This window comes from Cherax quadricarinatus, chromosome 72 (assembly GCF_038502225.1).
Source record: "Cherax quadricarinatus isolate ZL_2023a chromosome 72, ASM3850222v1, whole genome shotgun sequence".
NCBI lineage: Eukaryota > Metazoa > Arthropoda > Malacostraca > Decapoda > Parastacidae > Cherax > Cherax quadricarinatus.
In genome coordinates this window covers 15,320,448-15,331,199 of record NC_091363.1, presented here as the reverse complement: position 1 = coordinate 15,331,199, position 10,752 = coordinate 15,320,448, and positions in this window count along the sequence as shown.

Here is a 10,752-nt window from a genome sequence, read left to right as displayed (position 1 = left end):
CACATATTTAGTAATTAGTTAATATGCTATGCGATATCATCAAGCAGAGGAGTAAGACATGTGTGCGATAATACTGTATGATGAAGATTTAGACACATGTGCAGCATCTGGGTATCTTTATTGTAGACGTTTCACCATCCAGTGGCTTTATCAATACAGATTCTAGGACATAATTTGAAGACAGTAGAACTATATACAAAAGATGAGGTAATCAGTCCCTCAGCCTTGGAGCTGGTGTGAAGAGCACCGTACTCGTGCAGATTCTGGAGCAGAGGCAAGGAGACTGGCGCTTATATACTAATCGCCAGGTGGAAAGGGACGGGTAGCATAAAGTCAATAATAATCAGTGTCAGGATGTCAAACAATTCAGTTTGCAGTTTAGATGATCAGTTGTTAATTTTCATGCATTACTGAACATGGTTCCTATCATTTTAGTCTAGGGAGATGGCAGATGCAGTCCTCCAGTAGACTGCTGTTCAGAGCCATCAGTGTTTATAACCAAGCTCCATTTTGGCTGTTTTAAGACAGTCTAGATGGAAAATAAAAGCAATAACGAGTGGAAAGTGGTGAGTGGAAAATGAAGGGTAATGACGATAAAGAAAAGTGTGGAGATCGTAAATCCCTAAACTTTTATAGTGTAATGTGTACGTCGGTGATCGAAAATTTCAAATTTGCACTATTCGGACTAAATTTATGGGTTATCCTTATTATAGAATGCAGTGGCAATAAAATTTTGAAACCAATTAGATGAAGCTTACGTTGATTATTGAATAAAAAATAGATATTATCTATTCAATATAACCTGCAAAGTGGGACTCAAGCCGCCCAATAGCAGCGTGATCATTATGTTCGGACACCCACACAAATGGTGAAGATTTGAAGCCGATCATAGGAGTCGTTCTCCAGTTATGACACGGATTCCAACAATTCCAACTTTTTTTTTTAACTATGTTACTACAACAAATTTGCCTGCACACAAAAATACTCTTAAAATTATTTAACGTGATTTAACGGGAATAAAGATATACTGTTTTACACACAAAATCGTCATATTTGCTCCTTCACATTGGATTTTTCCTCCACCGTTGGATTTTTCGGCATCTATTTTGAACGTTGGAATGTACGTCACTGAGGTTTTAGGAAGTTATCGGAGGTATTTCAGGATGTTTAAGATATGTCTAGGCAGTAATTGCTACTGTTTCTTAGATACAGAAGCCAAAATGATCAATTATTATAAAGCATTAAGGTTCTTCATTATTAACTAAAGCAGATTAGACATGTGTAAGTTATATACGATCAAGATACTAGATAAGGCAATCACCCTTAATTTAGGAATTAAATATGGATGTCATCAGCGTTGTGCTACCAGGTCGGTTGCCGTGTTCCTCCCTTAAGTCAATGTGACCTGACCTGACTAGGTTGGGTGCATTGGCTTAAGCCGGTAGGAGACTTGGACCTGCCTCGCATGGGCCAGTAGGCCTTCTGCAGTGTTCCTTCGTTCTTATGTTCTTATGTTCTTATATCTTCAGTTTCTTCTCCAACGCTGTATACTGGTGGGTTTGTTGGGGGTGGGGATCCTGGCAGGGTGTTGTGTGATTCTACTGTATGTTGTGCGAATGTGGGGTGGGAATGTGGGGGATGTGTGTGGGAGTGTGAGTGTTTGGGATGTGGGAGTGTGAGTATGAGATAAGTGTGGGGGGTGTGGGAGTGTGAGTGTGTGGGGTGTGTGAGTGTCAGGGCGTGAGTGCGAGGTGTGTAAGTGTGGGGGGTGTGTGTGGGAGTGTGAGTGTGTGGGGTGTGGGGTGTGAGTGTAGGGTGTGTGATTGTGGGGTGTGTGAATGTGTGTGTGTGGGGGGTGTGAGTGTGGGTTTGTGAGTGTGCGGTGTGTGTTTGGCTGCGGGTTTCTGAGGGTGTAAGCAGAAAAAACACGAATCTTAAGAATGTGGGGGTGTGAGTGTGGGGGGTGTGAGTGTGGGGGTGTGAGTGTGGGGGTGTGAGTGTGGGGGTGTGAGTGTGGGGGTGTGAGTGTGGGGGTGTGAGTGTGGGGGTGTGAGTGTGGGGGTGTGAGTGTGGGGGTGTGAGTGTGAGGGTGTGAGTGTGGGGGGTGGGTGTTGGGGTGTGAGTGTGGGGGTGTGAATGGGGGGGTGTGAGTGTGGGGGTGTGAGTGTGAGGGTATGAGTGTGGGGTGTGGGTGTGAGTGTTGGGGTGTGAATGTGGGACTGTGAGAGTGGGGGTGTGAGAGTGGGTGTGTATGTGCGGGGGTGTGAGAGTGGGTGTGTATGTGTGGGGAGGTGAGTGTGGGGGTATGAGTGTGGGGGAGTGAGTGTGGGGGTATGAGTGTGGGGGTATGAGTGTGGGGGTATGAGTGTGGGGGTATGAGTGTAGGGGTATGAGTGTGGGGGTATGAGTGTGGGGGTGTGAGTGTGGGGGTGTGAATGTGGGGGAGTGAGTGTGGGGGAGTGAGTGTGGGGGAGTGAGTGTGGGGGAGTGAGTGTGGGGGAGTGAGTGTGGGGGAGTGAGTGTGGGGGAGTGAGTGTGGGGGAGTGAGTGTGGGGGAGTGAGTGTGGGGGAGTGAGTGTGGGGGTGTGAGGGTGGGGGAGTGAGGGTGGGGGAGTGAGTGTGGGGGAGTGAGTGTGGGGGAGTGAGTGTGGGGGAGAGAGTGTGGGGGAGTGAGTGTGGGGGGAGTGAGTGTGGGGGGAGTGAGTGTGGGGGAGTGAGTGTAGGGGAGTGAGTGTGGGGGAGTGAGTGTGGGGGAGTGAATGTGGGGGAGTGAGTGTGGGGGAGTGAGTGTGGGGGAGTGAGTGTGGGGGAGTGAGTGTGGGGGAGTGAGTGTGGGGGAGTGAGTGTGGGGGAGTGAGTGTGGGGGAGTGAGTGTGGGGGAGTGAGTGTGCGGGAGTGAGTGTGGGGTAGTGAGTGTGGGGGCGTGAGTGGGGGGGAGTGAGTGTAAGGGAGTGAGTGTGGGGTGTATTTGGCTGCTGGTTTCTGAGGATGTAGAGAAAACACGAATAACAAACTAAGGCTATAAGTGTAAGATGAAGGACATTAAATAATCAGGCTGAGCGTAGCCAAGTATAACATAAAATATTAAGTCTTTAATTACGGAGCTGTATTAAGACTCCACACAGTAATACTGAACACAATGTGCACTTTAAGTGTCGGCGAGATATCGAAGCAAAGTTTTAATGACACTTGATAGTATTTCCTTCATGCATGCTGACACCATTAACGCTGGTAAATCTTAGAGGAAAGTTTGGATTGATTTTGGTCTCTGTTGGTCTCTATTTGACCTTATTTTATGGAAATAAAATAAGGTCAAATGGTTTTAATGACACTTGATAGTATTGCCTTCATGCACGCTGACGCCATTAACGCTGGTAAATCTTAGAGGAAAGTTTGGATTGATTTTGGTCTCTGTTGGTCTCTATTTGACCTTATTTTATGGAAATAAAATAAGGTCAAATGGTTTTAATGACACTTGATAGTATTGCCTTCATGCATGCTGACGCCATTAACGCTGGTAAATCTTAGAGGAAAGTTTGGATTGATTTTGGTCTCTGTTGGTCTCTATTTGACCTTATTTTATGGAAAAAACAACATATTGAAAACTAAATTACTGGGTTTCATGCAATAATATACGAGTGCTTCAACAGTTTGGCTTCACCTTTCAACACTGACCCCTTCAAGGGAGGTTCCTTGACGCTGTTGAGGGGCTCTTGATCTAGAGAATTGGATCTGTGCTCCACTTCCCTAAATTGAACCTGAATACCTTACACCCCCCCCCACAGGCGCTATATAATCCCTACGGGTTTAGCTCTCTCCCATGATTATAATAATTCAACGCTGATAACTTAATAATGCAAATTCTGAGTGACATCAAACTTAACGCTCTGGTGAATTTTAGGATAATTGTCTGTCTGAGATAACCAGAAAATGCCACTTCAGCTTACCTTCAAAACTTATAGGCTGTGTGTGTGCCTTAATTTGCCATTTTTCTTGATATTAGGATATTAGTGTATGTGATAACTTATAAATACCAAAGCTAATTCGCTTCAAATCTTCACAGCTAATAATTAATTACATTAGAAACTTATGCCACGCTCTGTACTAATTATTTCGCGTGCATTCACGTAGAGAAGGTTGGGGTTACACAGTACGGGGATACCTTTCTCAAACTTCACAGCAATGGTAATACATCAATTATTTTTTTAACATCCCTACAGTACGTAGAATGATAACTTGTAGTGTTTTGCCGTAATCATCTTTTCATACATTCCACATTAGTATTATTTGTAAACTTTAATATGTACGATTCTATTAAAAGTCATGGTGTAAGTATGCACTGAACGTGACCCCGCGTCTTGGGTTAAGCAAACGGAGGATCGAGGCTCCACAACTGCTTGTGTTGATTGACTCGTATGGTTTAGCGCTTTGTTTTAGTGATAAAATACTCCCATTAAATAAAAATTATTGCTATAATTTCTCTAAGATATAAACAAAATCTGATAATGACTATCGTAAACAATGTATTTTAAAAGCAAAGGCGGACAGAGATCATATTTTGTAAATAGTCAGGAAAAATAGTCAGAGCAAGACAGAATAGTTAGCGTAAGGCAAAAATATATTGCCAGAGCAAGACAGAATAGTCAGCGTAAAGCAAAATAGTTAGAGCAAGACAGAATAGTTAGCGTAAGGCAAAAATATATTGCCAGAGCAAGACAGAATAGTCAGCGTAAAGCAAAATAGTTAGAGCAAGACAGAATAGTTAGCGTAAGGCAAAAATATATTGCCAGAGCAAGACAGAATAGTCAGCGTAAAGCAAAATAGTTAGAGCAAGACAGAATAGTTAGCGTAAGGCAAAAATATGTTGCCAGAGCAAGACAGAATAGTCAGCGTAAAGCAAAATAGTTAGAGCAAGACAGAATAGTTAGCGTAAGGCAAAAATATATTGCCAGAGCAAGACAGAATAGTCAGCGTAAAGCAAAATAGTTAGATCAAGACAGAATAGTTAGCGTAAGGCAAAAATATATTGCCAGAGCAAGACAGAATAGTCAGCGTAAAGCAAAATAGTTAGAGCAAGACAGAATAGTTAGACCCGGAAAAAAATTAACGTCCAGAGAATATTAGCGTGTACACGATGGCCAGATATTATTGTAACAAGCCGGACCTAGTTTAATTTGAGGCGTCGGGGCATGCCTCGTGAATACCACATTCAAAATTATAAATTATTCCACAGCAATATGAACAAGAAAGGTACAGCAGAGGCTAAGGGACGAAATTGTAAATGCCTCTAGACATGAAAACATACTCATTATACGTATTAATTTCAGATGACATTATCACCTATGCTTCTGAGTTCGTGGCGGTGAACCATGATACAGGCGATATTATTTATGTGAATTAAGTTAAGATTATGATGCACCGTATTTCGCTGCTTATAAGACTTGTTTTAGTTTCAATGGCTCGGCATCGTACGTAACTGGAAGAGCTACAGTCCACCCCAAACTTATAGCTTCCGTCACTGATCTTCAGTATATAGGACGCAGGGTGGTTTTTGGAGACATTTTATGGAAAAATGCGTCTAAAAAGCCGCGAAATACGGTACGTCATATTCCCATGGGACTAGGGCTGCCACACACCATGTTGGAGAATTTTTTCCTGAATCGTTTGCATGATGAGAGAGTAACCCCGTTTACCGAATAAGGGACTGAACCCTCAGCACACCTTGTAAAATTACACCGACATTCCGACAAAGTATGAGAATCATATACCTGTGAAAATCAGGATATTGATTAAAACAGATGTTTTCCTTTATCACCCCTTTCCCTGAATGACCAAGAGGGATTAAATGCCTTATATAATTAGTAAATAACTTAGTGCATTTTGGTCGTTGTTTGTTTTGAGAAAGGTATCACTGTATTGCATAACCTCAGGCCACTATACGTCAGTGATAGCTAAAAGATTAGTGCAAAGTGCGGCATTTAAAGATTTGATATCCCTTTGTTATGACTTGGAGACTAATTTCAGTAATTTATGACATGAAGACTAATTTCAGTAAGTTGTGACCTAGAGACTAATTTCAATAAAAACAGGAAATTAGAACATACGCAGCCCTAAACTTATTTAAACCTTCACTTGAGAAATTCCAGTTTTTAAGCCAAATTATAGAGTAATTCTCGTATCTCAGAGGGACCAATATCATAAAATACATCACAGTACATTAACTGTGAAGCCGGTTTGAGTTTGCATTATCAAGTTAGCATCACTGAAGGCTGAGGACAAACAGATGAGTCACTCGGTAATTATGGTATGAAAATCAGCCTTTCAATTTACTCATTTTCTTTCGTAAAAAATATCAAATTAGGACCAACTTAAGCTAAAAATCAGTCACACAGATTTTCTTTAAATTTACATGTATCTCCATTTAAGATTTAAGTAAGCAAGCATGTAAATAATTACGCAATTTTTATTAAAACGCTAGTTACATAACGTACCATTTTTTTTCAATGGTCTTGAGGATACAAATATTATGTTTACATACTTGAACATTATATAGATTTAACCTATGATTACCCAATAAGGTGAAGCGTTGACATTCTCCAGTTTATCACAGAAACCAAATGAAAACCAGAATGAAAATGAAATATTGAAACTTACAAAAAGCAATATCAAAGCGACGTCTCCTTCCTGGAAAACACATCAGCACTGAAAGTTTAAAACCAACTAAAAGAGACTTTATACAGTTAAGGTATAGATGGTAAATATGTACCTAAAACACTTCAGGTATTACCAGTTTTGCGTTAACTTATCTTCAGTGTTGCGCTTATGATTTTTTTTAAGGATATCTTCATTAACTTCAATGATACAACCATCTTGACATTCTTAACTTTAGATAAAATCAAACGATTCTGATGGTTGCTATTTTTAATGTAATGAAGATGCCATTTTTCGCACATTTTTCTCGAAATCGTATATTTATATTATTGCATGGTTTTACCTTGTTGCTGCAGGGGAGGGGGGAGGGCTCTTGATCCAAACAGCATGACGACTTGTCTTCCTGTTGATTGGATTTAATCTGATTGCCTCACGTTCTACAGGCTCTATATACAGAGGTTGGGCAAAATAACTGTTACATAACTTTTTTATTGTCAATTTGGAGATGGTCCTCCATTTGCAGCTAAAACAACAGCAATCCGTTAAGGAATTGATTAATATAATGTTTGTACAGTATCCTGGGGAAATTTAAGGCATTCTTCAAGCAAAATCTGCTCTAAATTTTCCGAAGACGTCGGTGAAGGAAATCGGTTCTGGCTTCCTGTTTCAATTGATCCAACAGATGCTCGATAATATTTAAATCCGGCGATTGTGGGGGGCCAATCCCAGTGTTTGATTTCACTTTCATCTTCATGTCAATTTTGAACAACTCTGGCTGTGTGAGCTGGTGCATTATCGTCTTGGAAGGTAACACATTTAACAATTGATTATTCAGCCATTCGACAGTTCGATCAGCAGGTGTTTATAGTATTTTGTCCAACCTTTACAAGTTTAATTCTTTCCTCTGACTGAAATAAACCAAATTTGAAGGGTATAAATCTTAAATGGTTGATGTATCGCATGAAATGGATGAAAAAATGTCATGGGTATAGGCTGTGTGGGTGCAAATTTCTTTGAAAGCTTCAGCAGTGGGAAATACAGCAAGTGAACATTACTGAAGAGTTAACTTCGACAATCTTAGAGGATCAGAAGACCATCAAGAACAATAATCTTCGAAGTAGTAAATGGTCGCTCTTGTCCAATAAAGTCTTGATATACACACGTACAAAGTATATCAATGTCTATAAAGTATGCATTCATGGGCTGGAAGTCCTCTCGATGCAAGCAGGAGACAAGAACAAGAGGACTGTGGGTGTGAGCATCGGGAAGCAAGGACATGGCCTTCAGGAAAAATCCTTGTTGTCAGGAAAAATCCTTGTTGTCAAGAAAAACCAGAATGTCTTTCTTAGAAGATTGCGCGATATCATGACTAGCTGAGAATGGCGAGCAAGGTGGTGACTCTTGCTACAAAGATTATGAAACAAGCTTAGGTGACAGGGATGGAAAACTGGCAACACTTTGAGTGCAGGAACACTGCGTGAGTAGAGAAACACTGTGTGAGTGCAGGAACTCTGTGTATTGGATATGCTTAAGGATAAGATATTTCAGTGCGAGAGGTAAAAAATAAACAATCCCAGAGGTAAGATATAACAATGCCACAGGTCGTAAGAAATAAAAAAGCCCTGATGTCACCTCTGGGTCCCTGATGTAGGCCAGTGTGGCCCTCTTTCTAATTTACATAATGTTAATAAAAGGTGCTGCGTGATCCATACGGGTTTAGCGACTTCTAGTAACTCTGTTTTTGCATCAGTGTGCAATTAACACTTGTAAAGGAGAGGTTAATACCCACATAGAAGAACACGAGTGGCAGAATATAATAATAATAATATAATCATACTAATGTAATAATAACAATCATAATATAACAATATAATCATACTAATGTAATAATAATAATATCATACTAATATAATGATAATAATATACTAATATAATATTAATGTAATAATAATACTATACTATTATAATGATAATATAATCATACAGATAATAATATATAAACATTCTAATATAATAACCACATAATATAATCATTCTAATATAATAATAAATAACCACATAATAATAATAATAATAATAATAATAATAATAATAATAATAATATATCAATATTAACAACAGCTACTGGTGGAAAATTAAAATTTACTAAAGAATGGTTGTTATGAGCTGGGTGCTGTATAACCCTTGTGGCTTAGCGCTTCTTTTTGATTATAATAATAATATGAGCTGGGTGGCGCTTCATTCCTGTGGAATTCTGTACAAATTCTGCGAATTCTTGGGAGCACTAGAGATGGTTCACAATGCGCCTCATTAACGTGCAGATGTGCCTAAAAATAATAAAAAACTCATCCATTATTAGAGGAAGGTGATTTGTATACTGGCTCGAGCAGTACGAAGTATGGAAGTATCTGAGCAACTGCCTTCCAGCAGACGGCTGCCTTCCAGCAGACGGCTGCCTTCCAGCAGACGGCTGCCTAACAGCAGACGGCTGCCTTCCGGCAGACGGCTGCTTTTCGGCTGACGGCTGTTTTCCAGCAGACGGATGCCTTCCAACCGACTCCTGCCTTCCAACCGACGCCTGCCACCTCCCTGAAGGCTTCCTTTGACCCGACGTCGTCAGTCTGTGCAATCCTAAACACGAACGTGACGCATTCCTCTAGTTCGGGGCTTTTATCTTCGAAGACAAGAGCTTCGACAAGGTAACACACAGAGGGAGAATTATAACACACTGATGGGCCCTCAAGATAGTGTTAATGATCTGTTTCTATATGTGCGTGCATGTGCGCGCGTTCATGTCATGCGAGTGCGCCCCGAAATGTATTTAACATTCTAACTTCTAACCTCGTTTCTTAGGCCTTATCACAACTACTCTTGAAAGCGTGTATGTAATTAACTTTCACAACTTAATCGAGTTTATTCTTCTTTCAGAAATACTGAAAACTTAATCGAATAATCACACTTGATATAATAACTGGAAAATTAACATGACTTTCGCAACAAAAGATCATACATGACTAATGTGCTCGATTTTTTAATTTTATATACAAACGGAAAACCGAGACAAAACAATCCTGTGAATGTAGTATATCTAAATTTCCATTACATCGAGTTATTCATCAATACCATGCCTAACCCTTCTAGGGTAGGGTAGGTGCCTGAGCCCGAGCCTTTAGCTCATAAGACTGTCATTCCCATTAGCCCCCTTGGGGCGGGGATGGCGGACCAGAGAGGCCTAGCTTGTGGCTAGGCCTAGGGACAGTTAGTCCCAAAGATGAGGAGGTATTTGTGCCTCCTCCCATGGGAGACTTAGGTCTCAGACACTCCCTAAAGAGGGAGCTAAGGCCGGGCCACCACTTGGAAAAGGCCCGGGCCGGGAGAATACCGGCTAATCTTTAATAATAATAATAATAATAATCGAGTTATTGATTCGCTTTGCACTTCAAATAGCTCTTCAAGTTTATATTAAAACCGTTCAGTATCTCGTCGGTTTGAAAGAGATCTCCTCGTAGCCTATTCTCCAAAGATAAAAGTGGATTAGTGCTTTGAGTCTGTCGACAAATAGTTCGTTTCTTAGTGATGGTGCAAGCTTGGTTGCCCCTTCTCTTTAACCTTTCCAGTCATTCTTCGTGTTTTAGGTAAGTTGGAAACCAAACTGGACAGCGTATATAAGATGCGGTCTAACAAGTTTATATTAAAGAGTTAGGATGATTTCTACTGTTTTGTTATCGATATGTTAAGCTGTTAAAGCAAGCCTTCTGTTAGCGTTTCTGCTCACATATACATTTTGTTTAGTACTTTTGAGGTCATTGCTTATGCCCCTCCATCAGTAATTTCTGACCAAAACAAAAAATCATAATAGACAAGCTTCATGACTGAATTAATGACCAACTCACGAATAGGAAACCACGAGTGGTACTGAGCCTAGTTCGTCAGGAATTCGTTTTAGATTCAATTTTTCTTTTACGATGTACATAAATGATCAAGATATTGGGATAATATCTAAGATAGCGAAACTCGCGGATGACACAAAATTAAAAAAAAAATGCAGCATCCAAAGCGGCATTATGTATTCAAAAGAACTTGGTAGATTGGCCCGTGATG